The sequence below is a fragment of the Mus musculus genome, chromosome 4 (assembly GCF_000001635.26).
Source record: "Mus musculus strain C57BL/6J chromosome 4, GRCm38.p6 C57BL/6J".
NCBI lineage: Eukaryota > Metazoa > Chordata > Mammalia > Rodentia > Muridae > Mus > Mus musculus.
Window position 1 is genome coordinate 117697328 of NC_000070.6, and position 21511 is coordinate 117718838.

At 45.5% G+C, this 21511-nt stretch overlaps 1 long non-coding RNA gene across 1 annotated transcript; it reads left to right on the plus strand.

The window, feature by feature from the left end:
• Window positions 1-1747: 1747 nt before the first annotated feature.
• Gm34746 (predicted gene, 34746) lies at window positions 1748-6693 on the plus strand. Its single transcript, NR_151608.1, has 3 exons — window positions 1748-2043; window positions 3723-3879; window positions 5675-6693. It is a non-coding gene; the product is annotated as a predicted gene, 34746 (long non-coding RNA).
• The last annotated feature ends 14818 nt before the right edge of the window (window positions 6694-21511 follow it).

A 21511-nucleotide genomic window follows, 5' to 3' on the forward strand; every position in this document is an offset into this window, starting at 1 on the left:
GTCATTTGAAATTTCCAGTCAGGACTCCCTCTACCCTACCTGTCAAGAAAGCGTCCTTTGGAGCGCCACACTCTTTCCTGTACCTGGACTTCATGGGAGCACAAAATCACATATCCAGGGCTGGAGAGATGCTCAGAGGCTAAGGCCACTTCCTGCTCTGCTACACAGAAGGAGGCTCACAACCACCTGTAACTCCAGCTGCGACAGATACTTTGAGATCCCTTATTCCGGTTTCTGAGGGCACCTGAACTCAAACACATCTGTGAAATAACCAGATAATGCGCAACCCAAGTGGATTCTAGACTGTGAAATAGAGAACACTCTACAGATTCTCAGAAAGCTGGAATAGGGAAACTGCTTGAGCCCAAAAGAATAAAGCTAGCCTGGAAAACACAGCAAAATCCTGTTTTAAAAAAAAACATGCTGGGCTGGCAAACAGGTAAGAGCACTGGCTGCTCTTCTGAAGGTCCTGAGTTCAAATCCCAGCAACCACGTGGTGGCTCACAACCACCCGTAATGAGATCTGACGACCCCTTCTAGTTCATCTGAACACAGCTACAGTGTATTTATTTATAATAATAAAAAAATCTTTGGGCCAGAGCCAGCAGGAACTGAGCGAGCAAGGACAACCAGAGCAAGCAGGGTTGACTGGAATGAGCAGAGGTCCTAAATTCAATTCCCAACAACCACATGAAGGCTCACGACCATCTGTACAGCTACTGTGTACTCATATACATTAAATAAATAAATCTTTACCAAAAAAAAAAGACATGCCAGGAAGTAGTCTGTATGACTTTAATCCCAACAGCCAGGAGGCAGAGGCAGGAGGATCGCTAGGAGTTCTAGGCCAGCTTGGTCTACAGAGGGAGTTCCAGGACAGCCAGGGCTGTTATACAGAGAAACCCTGTCTAGAAAACCCAAACATTGTTTGCTTGCTAAAGTGCAATGCTTGTGTGTGTGTTATGCATATACGTATGTATATGTATATATGTGTATGTATGTGTGTGTATGAGACTACTACATATATATACACACACTCATATATATACTCATAAATACACTTATGTGTATGTATATATGTGTGTGTCTGTGTGTGAGAGAGAGAAAGAGAGAGAGACTCTACACTCGCCTGCGTAAACACAGGTCAGTTGCCTGAGCTGTCTGTTTATATTCCCACCATGTTTGTCAGTATACGCCATCCATCCCCAGCCCATACCTAGCAACCCATGAAGAACTTCCATGCGCTCGTCAAGAGGGGACATTTTTAGCCAGAAGATGTGTTCTTGATGTCTGAGGAAGCCAGAAGAGCGAGTCAGATCCCACTGGAACTGGAGCTACACACACACACACACACACACACACACACACACACACACACAATGAAGAATAGAAAATTACTGGCCTCTTGTGAAAACATGAATTTTTTACCTCGGAGCCCACCCCCTCCCATCTAGAGATTGTTCCCAGAACACTCCTAAACTTTTCACCCCAAAACTCCTCACCCTAAAGTTCGAACCCTCCCAACTAAAAACTGTTCCAAGAACATTTTTGAGATAAAGGCCTCCTAGAACAACCTCAAAATGAACCAGGTACTCCTTAGTTACGTAGGTTCCTTGATAGGACATGACTCCTTAGTTATGTAGATTCCTTTGGCAGAACTCCCTAGTGATGTAAACTTGTACTTTCCCTGCCCAGTTCTCCCCCTTTGAGTTTTACTATATAAGCCTGTAAAAAATTTTTGCTGACCGTCGAGACTCCTCTACCCTGTGCAAAGGTGTATGAATTTCGACCCCAGAGCTCTGGTCTCTGTGCTTTCATGTTGCTGCTTTATTTCGACCCCAGAGCTCTGGTCTGTGTGCTTTCATGTCGCTGCTTTATTAAATCTTGCCTTCTACATTTTATGTATGGTCTCAGTGTCTTCTTGGGTACGCGGCTGTCCCGGGACTTGAGTGTCTGAGTGAGGGTCTCCCCTCGAGGGTCTTTCATTTGGTGCATTGGCCGGGAAACAGCGCGACCACCCAGAGGTCCTAGACCCACTTAGAGGTAAGATTCTTTGTTCTGTTTTGGTCTGATGTCTGTGTTCTGATGTCTGTGTTCTGTTTCTAAGTCTGGTGCGATCGCAGTTTCAGTTTTGCGGACGCTCAGTGAGACCGCGCTCCGAGAGGGAGTGCGGGGTGGATAAGGATAGACGTGTCCAGGTGTCCACCGTCCGTTCACCCTGGGAGACGTCCCAGGAGGAACAGGGGAGGATCAGGGACGCCTGGTGGACCCCTTTGAAGGCCAAGAGACCATTTGGGGTTGCGAGATCGTGGGTTAGAGTCCCACCTCGTGCCCAGTTGCGAGATCGTGGGTTCGAGTCCCACCTCGCGTTTTGTTGCGAGATCGTGGGTTTGAGTCCCACCTCGCACCTTGTTGCGAGACCGTGGGTTCGAGTCCCACCTCGCGTCTGGTCACGGGATCGTGGGTTCGAGTCCCACCTCGTGCAGAGGGTCTCAATCGGCCGGCCTTAGAGAGGCCATCTGATTCTTCTGGTTTCTTTTTTGTCTTAGTCTCGTGTCCGCTCTTGTTGTGACTACTGTTTTTCTAGAAATGGGACAATCTGTGTCCACTCCCCTTTCTCTGACTCTGGAGCATTGGAAGGAGGTGCGGGTCAGAGCCCACAACCAGTCGGTGGAGGTCAGAAAGGGTCAGTGGCAGACCTTTTGCGCCTCCGAGTGGCCAACGTTTGGAGTAGGCTGGCCACCTAAGGGTGCTTTTGACTTGTCACTAATCGCTGCCGTCAGGCAAATTGTTTTTCAGGAGAAAGGGAGTCGATGTGGAATCCGACCCCGTCAGGAAATAGCATTTGGCTTGGCTGGTTGTACAAGTCCAGGCGTGGACGAGTGTGCTTAGAGATACTGGTGTCTTCTTTTTCTCTGTTGCTATCTTGTTTTTGTTTGTGGTTTTTGTCATGAGACACAGACACTGTATGTCAGAGGTAAAGTGAGATCCCTCCCTGTCTGTATGTCTGTGTGTCTTGTTCACTTGTGTGTCCTCCATTGGACCACCTTCTGATTCTGTTTTGTTTTTGGTTTGTCTGGTTTCAGGTCTGGTTTTGGTCCCAAGGAGTTGACTGATTATCTTGGTTTGGTTTTAGGCCGGTCTCAGGTTCTGGGGCCTTCCCATGGAGACAGGTCCATTTGGGTTGGTCATAGTGACAGTAAGCTTCTCTGGAAATCGCATGTAAGATGCCCTGTATTGGTCTTGCTTGTGTTTGTCATTTCTGTGGTACTGTGATTCTATAGTGGTTGCCTGAAAAACGGTTTCTGTGTGTGTCTTTTTTGTCTCTTTGTGTTCGGACTTGGACTGATGACTGACGACTGTTTTTAAGTTATGCCTTCTGAAATAAGCCTAAAAATCCTGTCAGATCCCTATGCTGACCACTTCCTTTCAGATCAACAGCTGCCCTGCCTCCCACTCCAACTCCAGAGAGCAGCCAGCGGGTCACAGTGGTCCCGTCCATGGACCTGGAGCCTAGGGGGAAAATGAGCTTAAAAATCCGGAGCAAAAGAGGGGTGGTCCCTGAGAAGTCAGTGGCCTGAATGTTGTGGCTGCTGAAGCAAAAAGAAGAGGAGGCTGTTCGAGTAGCCGGCCAAGAGCGCTGCAGGTTCCCAGGCAGCTTCTCATTCCCCTGTCCCTCCCATCCCGTCTCTTGTTAACAGAAAAACTGCTTTCACTTTAAGATAAGTGCCGGTTGCATCCAGCTGTGAGAGCTGCACTCCCGTCTCTGCTCTAAAGTTCCCTCTTCTCAGAAGGTGGCACCACCCTGAGTTGCTGGCAGTGAGTCTGTTCCAAGTTCCAGTGAGGGAGGCATCCGCCCACTTGGGGCTTCTGTCCAAGGTAAGGAGCACCTGTGAGTCTAACTGCCAGGCTCTGATGGGGGTCTCGTCTCTGTGGGACTAGAAAGTCCCAACAATCTGACCAAGGTAACAGAAAGTTACAAAAGTTAAGAAAAGTAAAAATAGAGATAAAGGAGATTAGAGAGGTCTGAAATGAGAGAGATACTCTGAATGAAAAATATTTAAAAGAGGAACCAGTAAGTAAGAGTCAGACAAGAAAAAGAGTTAAAAAAAAAAAAAAAAACATGAGGCTGACAAAGACAGAGACCAGAGTCAGAATCAGAGCTGTGCTGTGAGACAAAAAAGATAAAAAAAATAAAATGTTGGCCACAAAAGTCAGGAAAACTAGAAAACTTAGATAGTACCTGGCAACAAAAAAAAGCTTTTGGCTAAAGATCAACGTGTATATTCTGTTTCTGTTCCCATGTTAAAGATAGAGTAAATGCAGTATTCTCCACATAGAGATATAGACTTCTGAAATTCTAAGATTAGAATTACTTACAAGAAGAAGTGGGGAATGAAGAATAGAAAATTACTGGCCTCTTGTGAAAACATGAATTTTTTACCTCGGAGCCCACCCCCTCCCATCTAGAGATTGTTCCCAGAACACTCCTAAACTTTTCACCCCAAAACTCCTCACCCTAAAGTTCGAACCCTCCCAACTAAAAACTGTTCCAAGAACATTTTTGAGATAAAGGCCTCCTAGAACAACCTCAAAATGAACCAGGTACTCCTTAGTTACGTAGGTTCCTTGATAGGACATGACTCCTTAGTTATGTAGATTCCTTTGGCAGAACTCCCTAGTGATGTAAACTTGTACTTTCCCTGCCCAGTTCTCCCCCTTTGAGTTTTACTATATAAGCCTGTAAAAAATTTTTGCTGACCGTCGAGACTCCTCTACCCTGTGCAAAGGTGTATGAATTTCGACCCCAGAGCTCTGGTCTCTGTGCTTTCATGTTGCTGCTTTATTTCGACCCCAGAGCTCTGGTCTGTGTGCTTTCATGTCGCTGCTTTATTAAATCTTGCCTTCTACATTTTATGTATGGTCTCAGTGTCTTCTTGGGTACGCGGCTGTCCCGGGACTTGAGTGTCTGAGTGAGGGTCTCCCCTCGAGGGTCTTTCAACACAAGCTTGTGGGTAGAAATAGGAGGATTGGAGGAATTCAAGACCATGCTTTATCACAAACTGAGTTCCAAGCCAGCCTGGGTTACGTGAAATTCCGAGGGGAAGAGAGACAACCACCCTGTAACATAACTTGTGTGCATTTAAAAATAAATAAATATGGTTTAAAAAGGAAAGAAAGTCTAAGTTAGGAATTGCCCTGGAAGCCAGGCGTGGTGGCGCACGCCTTTAATCCCAGCACTTGGGAGGCAGAGGCAGGCGGATCTCTGAGTTCGAGGCCAGCCTGGTCTAAAAAGTGAGTTCCAGGACAGCCAGGGCTATACAGAGAAACCCTATCTCGAAAAACCAAAAAAAAAAAAAAAAAAAAAAAAGGAATTGCCCTGGAAACCCAATAGTGGAGTCCTAGCCAACCACAACAGCTTCAGCCAAGCACAGCCAGACACATCACGGGGCAGTGTGTTTAAATAAGGCAAGTGCCACTCTGGAACAAACCCAGCTTTCTCTGTGCTTTGATGCCCACCATCTCCCTCTTTCCATCGGCAGCAAAAGTTTCCCAGACCTTCTTACAAGCAAGAGTAATCCTGTATCTACCTGGATTCCTCTGCCCAATCCCATGTTCTCTCTGTATTCAACTCAGGTGTTCAATATAACTTGTCTACATTTGTTCTTTGCAGGTTGGTACCAGACTTGGGATCGCACAGTAGGATAGCAGCTGTTTCCAGCAGATCTTTGGTTTCCCTACCCCACCACCAAGCAAGATAGCTACTAGAGATCTATACCTTCGGTCTCTCTCCTGAAAGAACTAGAGTCATGGATGATGGATGACTTTGGCTCTTAGCTTCCAAGCCTACTGATGTGCGTTCTGAGCTCTTGGGGTTTATTTGAACTATGCTTTTAGACCAGGCTGGGTTCCAGAGTGGGCTGAATCCAATAATGGACCTATTGCATAGATGCTACTGCTGTGGGCTGGGACAGACCTTGGCTACCAAGTGTGCAAGGCACATGTGTGACTTGGTGTTTTAGCTCACTTTCCATTGCTTTGATAAAACACGGACCAAAAGCAACTTGGGGAGGAAAGGGTTTATTTGGCTTATACATCCCAGTCAGAGTTGATCGCTGTGGGAAGTGGGGGCAAGAACTCAAGCGGGAACCCAGAAGTATGCACTGAAGCGGAGCCATAAGGAATGCTGCTGGCTGGCATGCTCAACCCGCTTCTTTACAAAACCCAGAACCATCTGCCTAGACATGACACTGCCCGCGGTGGCCTAAGCCCTCCCACATTAATCAAGAAGACACTCCACAGACCAGCGTCCAGGTCCATCCCAGGAAAGCAACTCCTCCATTGACTCTTCCTCTTTCCAGATGACCCCAGTTTGTGTCAAATTGACAACGAAATGATCAATCAATCAAACAAACAAAAACTCATCACTCTTAGAAAAAGAAATTTAGTACCTTCAAGATGTCTACTTAGAGCGAGTCCAGATGGGCGCCAGCCCTTCCTGGGTCCCCAGACCTTCCACTGTCAAAAGCTCCACATCCCACCGCTTCATGTGGAACATACCAAATGATGAAATTTTGAAAGATATTAGTGGGGTGACTGCTCTAAACTTGTTAAAATTGTTATAACCTGTAATCCCGGAAAGACAATAAGATCTTCCATCAGGGAGTTGGGGGGATTAAAAGCATTTGTGCCAAGCTTGAAGGCCAAGGAAGAGTTTATTTGGACTTATGGTATTGTAGGGGTAAAAGTTCGTGTTGGGGCAATCCAACAGCAGGTAGGCACGGTGGCCTGTGCAGGAAGCAGCGAGATCAGGTCTTCAACCAGAAGCATGAGGCCTGCAAGCACACAAGGATAAACTCTCTCAAAGCCCCAAGTGACACACTTCCTCCAGCAAGGCTGCACCTCCCCAGAAAGCACCCCTAACCGGGGACCAAGTGTTCAAGTACCAAGCCAAGGGTGTTTGAATGAATCTCTCATTCAAACCATCACAACTCCTCATAGTAGAATATTCTCTGCTTCCCTGAAACCTAATGACTTCACACAACAAAATTTGATGTGCATTGCTAAAATTTATTTTCTCCATGTAGAGAAGGCTTTTTTTTTTCTTTTTGAGACAAAGTCTCACGTAGCCTAAACTTTCTCTGAACTGCATTTCCGAGGGTGACCTTGAACTTGTAATCCGACCCCTTCCAACTCCCGTGAGCCCGTGGCCAGTTTATGCAGTGCTGGGACACAGGGTTTCTTGCATGCTGGTTAAGAACTCTCCTAACGGAGACTCTTTCTAACTCTCCTAACATTCCCAGCCACAGAACACTTTTTGTGATCTGCTAATGGAGGGCAATCAAACATTTCATGGTTTACAGCTCAAACACTGAGTCCTCTGAAAACCGCATCCTTGGGAGCTGTCAAGAGGTTCTGAGTCCAACCCACAAACACGGCAGCAAAACTTCAAGGTCTGGAGCTGTGGAGCTCTGCCTTACAATATCTCACAACTCAAACTGCCCCTCCAATTTCCCCAAACTGCTGGAGACTTAGAGACAAATTTGACCAAATAAACGTGACCGCTTTCTGTAGCCCACATCCTAGGCAGGGATGTTTCCCCAAAGACCTTTACTATTATGGGGAAAATAGCAGAAGACATGAGCCAAGACGTCTGCTATTGTAAGAGTCATCTCCTTCCTAAAAACCATCTCTTGCTATCTTAATCTTTCCCTTTTCATACAGAAAAATCCATGGGTCCAGAACCCGTGGGGTGGTTTTAGATAAAGCTCGTGCCTTAGCAGGAAACTAGGGCAACTGTTGGTTTTCCAACAAACAATCGGAAACAATTCTAGCTGCGCCAGTGCTTCGGTGAGAGAGGGAAAAAGAAAAGTGGCCTTTGGCAGTCTAGACATCAGGGTAACTTATTTCTCTATATCAGCTTTTAAAGGCTACCCAAGACCCCCAGTGGATCATGTAACCATTACCAAATAGAGAAATATCTAGCGATGCCTGTAACTGGTAAACTACATTTCTAGGCATTGTCCATTCAGGACCCAGTGCCTTGATGGATGAAATAATTGCTAACGTAATGGCATTATGGCAAACCCAACTAGCTCTTTTGCTTAATACAGCCCCCTGATACATGCCAGTAGGGCCCACAAAAAGATTTCCACTACGTTTTGTTGAGGCTAGGCTATGATTTTCAGACAAAGAAACTGCTTGTATTTCCGACTTCTATCACGAGGTGGCGATCGTTCCTAACTCCCGCTACAAAAGTCTATATTGCCTCTGGGTTAGTGGCTCACTCTCTTCTGTTTGAATCTTCTTGCCTTTTGAGTAGCTTCCCCAGGAATTCAAATAGGAAGGATCTACTCTCAGAAAGTGGGGGTGGGGGTGGGGGTGGTAGTGACATTCATGTTCAACAGAAACACTCAAAGGGGCAGCAAGCCCTCTAGAATCATCCCATTCAAGTTGAACACTTGAATTTGGTACTGAAGTCATTTCCCCCCAGTAATCCACAGAGAAAGCTGAAGTAAAAGGGATTTACATTGCTATTTCTTCCGACACTGCCTCTGAACACGTTAAGTAAACGTCTTGAGAGAATGCTACTGGTTTGCAAGTATGATCATGGTTGCTCGAAGGCACCCTCAGCAGTCATCCCAGGATTGGCAAGGCTGGATTGTCTTCTTTGTTTGTTTGTTTGTTTGTTTATCTATCTATTTATTTGTTCTCTTGAGATAGGGTCTGAATAGCACTGGCTGTGCTGGAACTTGCTATGTAGACCAGGCTGGTCTTGAACTCACAGAGATCCACCTGCCTTTGCCTCTCTAGTTCCTTCCTTCCTTTTCTTTTCTTTTTTCTTTCTTTCTGAGGCAGGGCCTCATGTAGCCCAGGCTAATCTCTAGCTTCTTATTTTAGAAAAGGATGACTTTCTGATATTTCTGTCCCCACCTGCTTAGTGCTGGGATTTAAAAAAAAGATTTATTTATTTTTTTTATTATTTTGTGTATGTGAGTACACTGTAGCTGTACAGATGGTTGTGAACTTCATGTGGTTGTTGGGAATTGAATTTTAGGACCTCTGCTCACTCCGGTCAACTGGATGGTGTCAGATCTCATTACGGATGGTTGTGAGCCACCATGTGGTTGCTGAGATTTGAACTCAGGACCTTTGGAAGAGCAGTCTGTGCTCTTACCTGCTGAGCCATCTCACCAGCCCCTAGTGCTGGGATTTTAAGCACCACACACACCCAGCCCTGTGCTGGGAATCAAACCCATGGCTCTGTTAGTGGTGGGCAAACAATCTGGTCTCTGAACTACATCTCAGTTTGTATTTTTTTTAATTAATTTATTTATTATATGTAAGTACACTGTAACTGTCTTCAGACACCACAGAAGAGGGGATCAGATCTCATTACGGATGGTTGAGAGCCACCACATGGTTGCTGGGATTTAAACTCAGGACCTTCAGAAGAGCAGTCAGTGCTCTCAATGGTCGAGCCATCTCTCCAGTCCCTCAGTTTGTATTTTAGTCTTTTGATATACATCATTATGATCCCTTGTGGGGCAAGGCTCTTAGGTCATTAACAAGCCACCCATTGAGCACTGAATGGTCTATCTTTGACTAGATTAGCAGTTATTCAACTGACCTGGCACCATGATCCATAAATTCCACACTAAGAAAAATATTTGTGAATCGCAGATTGAAACAAACAAACAAAAAATTACATTCTAGTGGAACACAAGAGGAATATTGATAGCCAAAGGTATGGTCAGTCTCTCAAATTAAAAGGTAGAGCAGACGTGAAAAAGAGTCTACTGAAACTAAATTTGGCCTAACAAGGCCTCTGTATTTGAGTATACTGGAGTATGTCTACTGGAGTGTGTGCACTGGAGTATGTATACTGGAGTGTGTCTACTGGAGTGTGTGCACTGGAGTATGTATACTGGAGTGTGTCTACTGGAGTGTGTGCACTGGAGTATGTATACTGGAGTGTGTCTACTGGAGTGTGTGCACTGGAGTATGTATACTGGAGTGTGTCTACTGCAGTGTGTGCACTGGAGTATGTATACTGGAGTGTGTCTACTGGAGTGTGTGCACTGGAGTATGTATACTGGAGTGTGTCTGCTGGAGTGTGTGCACTGGAGTATGTATACTAGAGCATGTATATTGGAGCGTGTATACTGGAGTATGTCTACTGGAGTGTGTGCACTGGAGTATGTATACTGGAGTGTGTCTACTGGAGTGTGTGCACTGGAGTATGTATACTGGAGTGTGTCTACTGGAGTGTGTGCACTGGAGTATGTATACTGGAGTGTGTCTACTGGAGTGTGTGCACTGGAGTATGTATACTGGAGTATGTCTACTGGAGTGTGTGCACTGGTGTATGTATACTGGAGTGTGTCTACTGGAGTGTGTGCACTGGAGTATGTATACTGGAGTATGTCTACTGGAGTGTGTGCACTGGTGTATGTATACTGGAGTGTGTCTACTGGAGTGTGTGCACTGGAGTATGTATACTAGAGCATGTATATTGGAGCGTGTATATTGGAGTATGTCTACCGGAATGTGTGCACTGGAGTATGTATACTGGAGTGTGTCTACTGCAGTGTGTGCACTGGAGTATGTATACTGGAGTATGTCTACTGGAGTGTGTGCACTGGAGTATGTATACTGGAGTGTGTATACTGGAGTGTGTGCACTGGAGTATGTATACTAGAGCATGTATATTGGAGCATGTATACTGGAGTATGTCTACCGGAATGTGTGCACTGGAGTATGTATACTGGAGTGTGTCTACTGGAGTGTGTGCACTGGAGTATGTATACTGGAGTGTGTCTACTGGAGTGTGTGCACTGGAGTATGTATACTGGAGTGTGTCTACTGGAGTGTGTGCACTGGAGCATGTATTCTGGAGTCCTTACAACAGAGCCCACAGCGAGCATTCTAGCCCTGTATTTAGAGAAGCCCAGGAAAAACCAATGTAGCAACTGCTAAGCCGCCCAAGTTCTAGTAAACGCCCCATCTCATGCTCATGATCACCAGAATTAAACTCAGTTGGTTCAGTAGAATGTGGGAGGGGTTTATTCAAAGTGTTTCAGTGGGAGGGAGGACATGTAATTGGGGTTTGTGTGGACATACACAAAACCCAGTATGTAGAGATGTGAGAAATTGCCACAGATTTTTTTTTTGAGGCCTCTGTAAACACAACTAGGAACTTGCCTTTGCAGCATATAGCTGTGTCCAAGACAACTACTGGTGGCCAGCTACTCGAGTCACCGTCTCCAAGGCAAAAGCCATGCAGAGTCAAGCTGCTGTCTCTGGACAAGCAGTTTCTTAACCTGGTGTGTGTGACCCCTGGGAAGCAAATGATCTCATGACCTGTTCACACAGGCAGAATATCAGAACCCCTGAAATCAAATATTTACACTGCAATTCAGAATATTAGCAATGTTACAGATAAGAAGGAGCAACACAAAAGATTTTATGGTTGGGGCTGGGGTTGCCACAACTTGAAGAACCATTCTAAGGTTTGCAGACTTGGAAAGGCTAAGAACCCAGTGACCTAGGCATGCCCAGCTTCTCTGCCTGTCATATCACTTCTATCTGTAAGTGCTTTTTTTATACCACATTGCAGGAGGCTCTTAGCCTGCAGAGTTCTGCGAAGTTCCCTCAGGATCATCTGTCCTGATCAAACATTCCCTAGGCTCTGCCCCCTGAGCGCAGGTATCCCAGGCAGGCACACTCCTCCACAACCAGCTTGCTGCTTAAGCTTTCAGCTGTCTGCAGTGGTTATCTGAACACAAGTTAAGCCCTTCTGCAGATGCCAGTCTTCTTCTGGGCTTCCCCCAGCTTCTGCTCAGTGGATTAAGGAGGCAGGCACCAAGACATGGCCTCTACATGCTGCCAGTGTTCTGGCCTAGTTCATAGCAAGGCTACAGATGAGTCCAGCTGTGACAAAATGTCTGTAGGCAAGGACTCACTTAACACTCAGATCTGCTGATATGGCTGCTTACTCAGGTGTGTCTCCCCTCCCCCCCCCCCCCCCTCATCCCAGCTACAGCAGGGAGGTTTAAGAACCTTTGCCCAGGGCATTCTCAGGCACTCCAGATTCTTAGGCAGGAGGGTGGATAGATAATCCAAGGCCTCTATGGACTCTCGAGTGGGTTGAAGGCCAGGCCAGGGAGGAAAGTTGTTTATTGTGTTTTGTTGCAGATCTATGCCAAGTGAAACTGTACCCTTCACATGCCCCTCCCCAATGCCCAGCCACCATACTCCTTCAACAAGGTGACCAAGCCCCTTTCAGCTACAGTTTTCCCACGATTACTCCACTGACATCAGCGCCCTCAGGGTCCAGTCATCTCATTATTGTGCCACCATTTAGAGATCAAGCCTTTGACTTTTGAGCCTTTGGAGACTTATTTATTTGTCACTGGGGGAATGAAGGGTACCTGGAGGCAGGTCCACAACATCAAAAACTTGACAACGCCGCCCCGACGCTGCAGTACGCATGTGCTCTGACTTAGATATCTGCCTCTCCGTTCATCCTGTCCATGCCTCTCCAAGCTCAATTGCCCAAAGCCCGCAAAGAGCCTTTTACAGTTATGCCTAAGAATAATGTTCATTGAAATGCAAACTGTATTTTGTAAGTATAGAATCCTATTAACTACAGGTTTATTTTATTATCACACATAAAAGGAAAGGGAGATTTCCGATTGTGTCCAATAAACAACATCCTCTGAACCTGCAGTAAGTCTTTAGTCCTGGTTGCTTTGGCAGCAGGAGGGCTGTTCCCTGCAGAGCTGTGCTCTAGGGAAAGGATCCATGCTTCAGAAAGGAGAATTTGTTCTCCTCAGAAAAGCACTGTACGTCTTGTGGGATCCAAGGGGAAAGCAATTGTTTGGTTTGTAGGGTGTCTTCTGCAGGAACAAGCTACAGCTCCAGGCTGTATGGAATTAGATGAAGTAGCGAGCGAGCAAACACACTATTTAACCATTTTCCCTAGGTCTCGCCTAGGGAAGGTCCACACCAGGTCTCTGAAAACTTAGTGTGTGAAACACTGAAGGGGCTATATTAGGGATCATGTTGCTCTATTAATATAAGGAGGGCATTGCATTTTAAAAATTAGATATTTGTTTGTTGTTTCAAAAGGGTGCACTCTGAAATCCCAGCAAATGAGAGGCAGAGGCAAGCTGGTTGACACAAGTTTAAAGCCAGTCTATAGACAGAGTTTCAGGCCAAGACAGCTACATAATGAAACCCTGTCTAAACAAACAAACAAAAAAAGCAAAACAACAAAACCAGGAAAAAAAGAGTGAGAAGTCACTTTCGAGGTGATACACTTGTACAAACAGACCATCATGAAAATCCAAAGAACTCAGGTGTCTTCCCAGGCACTGTAGCAAAATAAGATGGCTGGCTGGCTTGAACATCTGAATTTTGATATCTCAGTTCTGCAGGCAGGATGCACAGGCAAGGTGTTGAAGTCAGCCTTGGCCTCTCCTAGGATGCTCTGTGCAGAGCCTACCTCCTCCATGTGTGTTCAGAGCCTCGCTACCCTGCACACACACACACACACACACACACACACACTCACATACTTCATCTTCCTACACCAGTCATATTGTCATATTTTCTTTGTTCCTTTTTTTTTTTAGGGGTGTGGGTCATGACAGGGTGTCACTACATAGCCCTGGCTGTCCAGGAACTTAAGGTAGAGCAGGCTGGCCACATACTCTGAGATCTGCTTGCCTCTGCCTCCAGAGTAACTAACATGCCTAGCGCCAGGCATTTTCTAAGTGGTAACTTCATTTAACTCAAGAAGACCTCATCTCCAAACACAGTTATATACTTAAACACAGGGCATTGGGGCTCTTGGAATGGGACTTGGAGAATGGCTACAATGTGGCACCTAGAGAGAGTTTTCAGAAGAAATTTAGTTGCAAAGTACTGGTCAAATCACACACCCTCAGTTCCATAGGTATTTTGTTTGTTTGTTTGTTTGTTTTGTTTCATTAGATAGCATATCACGTTTCTTTTTTAAATTACTTACTCTATTAATTTACTTTATATCCCAATAACGGCATACCCTCTGCCTCCTCCCAATCCCTTCCTTTCCCCTCACCGCCCCCCACCACAATCTCCTCTCTTTCATCTCAGAAAACGGGAAGCCTCCCAGGACCATCAAGCTGCCTTGGCAAATCAAGATGCAGTCAAGACTAGGCACAGCTTCCCCTATGCAGACTAGACAAGGCAGCCCAATTAGGGGAAAGAGGTCAAAGGTAGGCAACAGAGTCAGAGGCAGCCCCTGTGCCTTTCTGTGGAGGGTGTGCCTGTCCCTTAGCTTCTGCTCACATATGGAGCCCATCTTCTTACCTGGAGACCCTCAGCAGGACCAGGGAGAATCCAGAACTCCCGCACTCACACTACAGTTGGCCTTCTCCCTTCTGTCCCCTCACTGCCTCTTCTGGGAGCCCTTCACTAAGAAAATGCAGACTAAGTGACACTTGCTTGGGTCACTGTGTATAAAAGCTTGTGATAGGGCTAGAGCAGTGCTCAGTGGTTAGGTACACTTGCTGTGCTTGCAGAGGACCTGAGCCCAGTTCCCCGCACCCACCATGAACAGCTTACAACCTCCTGTAACTCTGTCTCCAGAGGATCCAGTGCCCTCTTTTCACTTCCAAGGGCACCCCCAAGTACATAGCACATGTGCACATACACTTATAAACAAATGACAAATCCTAAGAGCTAGGTGAAGCTGGGGACCCAGGCATTGTTAAGTTCAAGGCCAGCCTGGGCTGCCTACTGAGACAGTGTCTCACAAAACAAAAGACAAGAGTGAGTCTTGGATGTGGTGGCACTCATATAACTCAGGAGGATGGGGAGGTAGAGTTATGAATGCAGAGGAACTAGGGCCGAGGTTTAAGACCACCTCAAAGCCAAACAGACACAAGAAAGCAGGTTCTGGGGGGTGGGGAATTAGAGTCACAGTTGGATTCATGGATGATCCAAGCTACTGAGGCCTTTCCCAACCCCCTTCCAAATACTTCTTTTTCTGCAGATATGCAGTTGGCCACTGAGGGTCTGTGTTGAAATCATTGGCTTCTCTCTTTAGATTCCTCTGTTCTCGATTTCAGTAGCTCTAGACACTGCTTATCAGTCTTAGAGAAGGTGCTATTCTCAGAGCCTGTGGGCTGAGATGCGGAAGAGGCACTGCACAAACCTCTGCATCATTCACATGACTTCAATGCTTCCCTTTTATAATAAATGAATGATTTTTTTTCTTTGTTCATTTGTTTTTCAGTTTTTGGAGTGTTTTTTAATTGGCTTTCTTTTTAAAGAATTGTTTATCTTACGTATATGAGTACACTGTTGCTGTCCTAAAACACATCAGAAGAGGGCATCTGATCGCACTACAGATGGTTGTGAGCCACCATGTGGTTGCTGGGAATTGATCTCAGGACCTCTGGAAGAACAGCCAGTGCTCTTAACCTCACAGCCATCTCTCCAGGCCTGTTCTCTTGGCTTTTTGAGTTAAGATTTCTCTGTTTAGTCCTGGCTGTCCTGAATCAACTTTGTAGACCAGGCTGTGCTCAACCTCACACAGTTCTGGCTGCCTCTGCCTCCCAAGTCCTGGGATAAAGGCCTGGCTTAAACTGATGATTTAAAAAATGGAAATAAAATGAATGAGAATATAGAAAGACCATCGTATAACAAAATCAAATAAGAAATTACAAGCAAGAAGTGGATCTGCAGAGATGTGCAAAGACTGCATATAGCAATCCACCCTGTGGCCTGCCTAAATTGACTGATGAATATTAGTTCAGTTGGTTCACAGAGCAGGTATGAATATGCATTATCCCTCGGTTCCTGCAACCTAGCAATCTTGACTCCAGCTCTCTGAGAAAACTAGGTCCCTGTCTACAAAGTATAGCCTGGGCAAGTTTAGCCCTTAAGGCTCACCTAGTAACATCTTTGCCTGTTTTTGGAGCTAAGTGACCCAGCCTGGAGCTGAACTCTTCCATTCCACCCTCTGCTCTTTAGAGCCTGAGGCCATAACGTTCTCCAAGGAGACAGGTACAGAATCCTTGTGACCCAGGCTGGTTTATCAGCCTGAGGCAACAGCATATCAAGCAAACATCTAAAGGATTGAGAAATTGCTGAGGCCACCCTGGAGGGGAAAACACACTAAGCCAGGGAGCCTGTGCTCGAGCTCACTGCTGTGTGTTCTAGAAAGGTGGGGCATGAGTCTCAGCCTCAGGTGAAACGTCTGTTTGCCAGTTGCACTGATATGGTGGTCTTGGAGACTGCGCAGAGCTCCTCCTATAGCCAATGGTGAGTCAGTGGGGGACAAGGACAGATAGTACATAATCCTCTAGTTGGATGAATGCTAAGGGTTGCAGCCTTGGGCAGAAAGAGAACCCAGTGCCCTAGGCATGATCGGCTTTTCTGCCTGTCATATCACTTCTACTATCTATGAGTGCTTTTTTTTACACCAGGTTGCAATTGGCTCTTACCCTGCAGAGTTCTGTGAAGTGCCATCAGGCTGATCTGTCCTGCTCAAACATTCCCTCAGCCTCTGCCCCCTGAGCGCAGGCATCCCAGGCAAGCACACCCCTCCACACCCAGCTTGCTGCTTAAGCTTTCAGCTGTCTGCAGTGGTTATCTGAATACAAGATAAGCCCTTCTGAAGATGTCATTCTTCTTCTGGACTCCCCACAGTTTCTGCTCAGGGGATTCATGAGTTGAGCACCAAGACATGGCCTCTACATGTTGCCAGTGCTGTGGCCTAGTTCATAGCAAGGCTACAGATGAGTCTAGCTGTTACAAAATGTCTGCAGGCAAGGACTCACTTAACACTCAGCTCTGCTGATCTGGCTGCTGTCCTGCTGATCCAGGTGTGTCTCTCCCCCCCCCCCCCCACTCGTGGACTGAGATATGAAGGAGCCATTACAGTAACCTCTGTATCATTTACAGGACTCCCTGTTTCCTTCCATAATAAACCAATGATATTTTTGTTCAGTCATTTGTTTTTGCAGTGTTTATTTTTGGTGTTTTGAGTTAAAAATTTCTCTGTGTAGCCCTGGCTGTCCTGGATTGGCTTGGTAGACCAGGCTGTCCTCAACCCCACACAGTTCTGCCTGCTTCTGACTCCCAAGTGCTGCGATAAAGGTGTGTGCCACCAGGCCTGGCTTAAACTGATGTTCTTAACAGTAGAAATAACATGAATGAGAACATAGAAAGGCCATGATAAACCACACCCAAATAAGGAATTAGGAAGCAGCAAGTGGACCTGCAGAGAAGTACAAAGATGGGATTAAGCAGTCCACCTGGACAAAGAGGAAGTCTGAGATCCCAAGTTGCCACTTTGGGAAATTCAACACGAGCAATCACAAATAAACAAACGGTCACCTTGCCCTCTCCAAGTGAACAAGTACTACCAACCCAAACCATTCTCAGGTGTGTGTGGAATGCAGTGGTAGAGTAGTTGCTTAGGACTGGAACACTGTCTGTGATCCTCAAAATAGGAGAAGACTGGGAGAGGGGGATGGAAGCAAGCTAGAATTGGGGAGTCTTGATCTGGACCCAAGAGCCATGCAATTATTCAGTCATTCATTAAAAATGAGAAGCCCATGATTTTGGACACACTAGGCATAAAAATGCCATTTTCTAGCTCATAAAACTGAAACCTGATTGGGGGGGGGGTGCTGGTGGAACCTAGGAAGGCTGCTTCCCTAGGCTAGTGCTGTTAGGGTGCCAGGAATTCAAGTCAGCTGTTACACCACTAGGATGTCAATGAAATTCCCCAAGGACACACCTATAGAATACACAAAGAAATATCATGTGTGTATGTTTGAGCCAGATATCTATATATGGGATTAAAATCTTTCACCACAGACTAGAGAGATGGCTCAATGGTTAAGAGCACCGACTGCTCTTCCAGAGGTCCTGAGTTCAATTCCCAGTAACCACATGGTGGCTCACAACCATCTGTAATAGAATCTGATATAAATTATATATATATATATATATATATATATATATATATATATATATATATATTCGGTTTTTCGAGACAGGGTTTCTCTGTATAGCTCTGGCTGTCCTGGAACTCACTCTGTAGACCAGGATGGCCTCAAACCCCAAAATCCACCTGCCTCTGCCTCCCAAGTGCTAGGATTAAAGGCGTGTTCCCCCACTGCCCCGCCTAATAACATTAATTTTGATGCTACTTTAAAACTATAATTTGTGCTACTTAATGAATCCTAGTGTATCTGATATGCAGGAATCTAATATGTGAAAGGGCAATTCAACCCTCCAAAAGACTCTGGATACACACGCTGTAAACAACTGCCTCAAGGCTGCTCTCGAGCAAATTCAAAAATCCCACGGTCACAACTGGTTGGTAGGTAGACACTCACATCATTAGGCTCCTCCCCCAAAGGGGTGTGACCAACACAAGACCCCATAAAAGTCAAAGCCAGTTCTTCAGAATGGGTTTCTTCCAGTCCACCTAGATCACATCAGCTAGTGGTTACCATCAGAGTCCACTTTCTGGATCTGCTTCGGTAAGTCTCAAATCTCACTGGGAAAGGTTACTGGCCGGGGCTGGGAGTTCTAAAGGTGGGGAGGTCAAAAATGCTAGCAGTGAGGCAGAGGATGTATCTGAAGAGGTTGTATTAGGGGAACGTGTGCTGAGAGACAAACGCAGCCTGTGCTGGAGCCCGTGGGGTGGAATTGTAATCAAAACAATTGTAAGCATCACAACTGTCTCTCCAAGATGTAGTCCTAGTTCAGGCCTTAAGCAGGCCTCAAAGCTGTCGGGAATGCCAGGACTCATGAACCAGATAGAGAGCAGGATGAGAGTATGCATGGTGACCACAACGCAAGTCCAGACTTGAGACTGAAGCAGGAAGATCTCTGACTGGTTTTTTCAGGATTTATTTATTTTATAAATGTGAATACACTCTCACTGTCTTCAGAAACACAAGAAAAGGGCATCAGATCACAATACTGGTGGTTGTGAGCCACCATGTGCTTGCTGGGAATTGAATTCTGGACCTCTGGAAGAGAGTGCTCTTAACCGCTAAGCCATCTCTCCAGCCCCAATACTTCTGATTTTTAAGGCCAGCCTAGTGTACATTGGGAGTTTCAGGCCTGCCCAGGCCTGTCTCAAAATAACAATTTTTAAAATAATAAAATGAAGGCAGGTATGGCAGCACTTGCCCTTAATTCCTGTATATGGAGGGGAGTCAGAGGCAAAGTGGATCAAGGCCTGCCTGATACACCTAGGAAATTTCAGGTCAGCCAGGGCTCTGTAGACAGACACTGCCTCAAAGAAATAGATACAAAGTAAATAAATGGCTTTTTTTGGTGTGTGATAATGTTTCTTTCTATAGGAATTTACTGTGTAAACCAGGTTGGCCTCAAACTCACAGAGATACATCTGCCTCTGCCTCCCACAGGCTGAGTTTAAAGATGTGTGCCACCAGGCCTGACCTATAAAAATCTTCGTTTTAAAGGTCCTGTCCAGCAGTTCAGATCCATTTGCATTCCTGGGGGCCTGAAGCTTACAGACCAGAGGCAGTACTGTACTGTGTACACCAGGTTCCCTCCCTGCTTCCGTTTTCTCAGATACTCATCTGCATCTGGTGGGTCCACTCTGGACAAGTTTTGTAAGTATTATACATTTTATATATTATATAATCATAATATCGTGTTTCCTGATATGTGAAAAATGAGTGTATGTGTCTCTGAAGGCCAAAAGAGAGTTAGGTCCCCTTGACCTGGAGTCTTTTATGAGCCACACATACACAAAAACACACAAAATGGCTCTTAACCACTGAGCCATCTTCCTTCCCACCTAGAGGTCTGTTGGTTTGGAATATTTATGCTGTGTGTTTTGGTTGTCAAGTTCGGTTTTATGTTTGTTTGTTTCTTTGTTTTGGAACAAGGTTTTTTTTGTGTGTTCCAGCTGTCCTGGAACTCACCTTGTAGACCAGGCTGGCTGGAACTCAGAGATCCACCAGCCTCTGCCTGCTGAGTGCCGGGATTAAAGGTGTGAGCCACCACAGTTTGGTTTACCTTAATCCCCCAAAACAACCTGCCCCACCCATCTAAATGGCTGTCCCGCCCTCAGTGCTTCTCAAACAATATTTTTATTGTGTTCACACAGATTTGGTTGACAGTGGTGCCTATTTCTTTAATCCCCACACTAGGAAGGCAGAGGCAAGAAAAGCAGATCCCTGAGTTCAAGGCCAGCATGGTCAACAGAGGTAGTTCCAGGATAGTCAGGGCTACAGAGAAACCCTGTCTTGAAAAACAAAACAAACAAAAGAAATAATAATAATAATGAATTAATTTAAAAATAGTAAAAACAAAAAACAAAAACAAGAAAAAAAAAACTAAAAAAAGATGGTTTGAAAAATAAGTAGGTAGAGGTTGGTGAGATGGCTGAGCAGCTTGGAGCAGTGTCTGCTCTCCAGAGGTCCTGAGTTCAATTCCCAGTAACCACGTGGTGGCTCACAACCATCTGTAATGGGATCAGATGCCCTCTTCTCGTGTGTGTCTGAAGACAATAAAGTGTACTTACATAAAAAATAAATAAATAAATGCTTCACAGACAAACAGACAAAAAATAAGTAGCCCGGTGATCTTGGTACACTTTCACTCAGTCAGCACTCAGGAGGCAGAGGCACATAGTTCTCTGAGTTAGAAGCCAGCCAGGTCTACAGAGGGATTTTCAGGACAGCAAGGGCTATACAGAGAATCCCTGTCAAAACAAACAAACAAACAACCACTAATAATAATAAATGATCTGTAATGTCAATTTTTATTTTGTTGTAGTGAGGGTATTTTATTCATTTCTTTGTTTATTTTAAAATAGGATTTCTCTATTTAGTCCTGCATGTTCTAGAACTCCTTGCTCTTCATAGACCAGGATGGCCTTGAACTCCCAAAAATGCTTTCCTGCTGCCTCCCACGTGCTGGGTATCAAAGGCATGTGCCTCCACTCTCAGCTTGCCATTGACTTTTGAGACAAGATCTCCCTAGGTAGCTCTGCTAGGCCTATCTAGGAGTAACTCTTCATTCTCCCCTCCCCCCACAGCCCCCCAGGCAACCACCATTTTCCTGTCTGACTCTGTAGAGGACAGATCTCAGTATTTTCTCTTTCACTGTTGTCCCTGACAAATCATATCTACTGCACACCCAAGTGTTTCTTTCCACTGTTAGTCCTGAATTTTAATTAGCCTTTCATCTGATGATAGACAGACTCCTAGATACATTTTGTGGTTTGGTGACCATAATATGTACAAATATGAACATAAATGTACTAATATCTAGTATGGAACAGCCTGGCTTTCCTGGAACTCTGTAGACTAGGCTGGCCTAGAACTCAGATCTCTTCCCTTTGCCTTCAGAGTGCTGGGATTTAAGGCACAAACCATCACCGTTGCCCGGCCATCATTTTACAGTCTAGCAGTTTGCAACAATTCCAATTCTCTATAGCTCAACAACACTAGTTTTT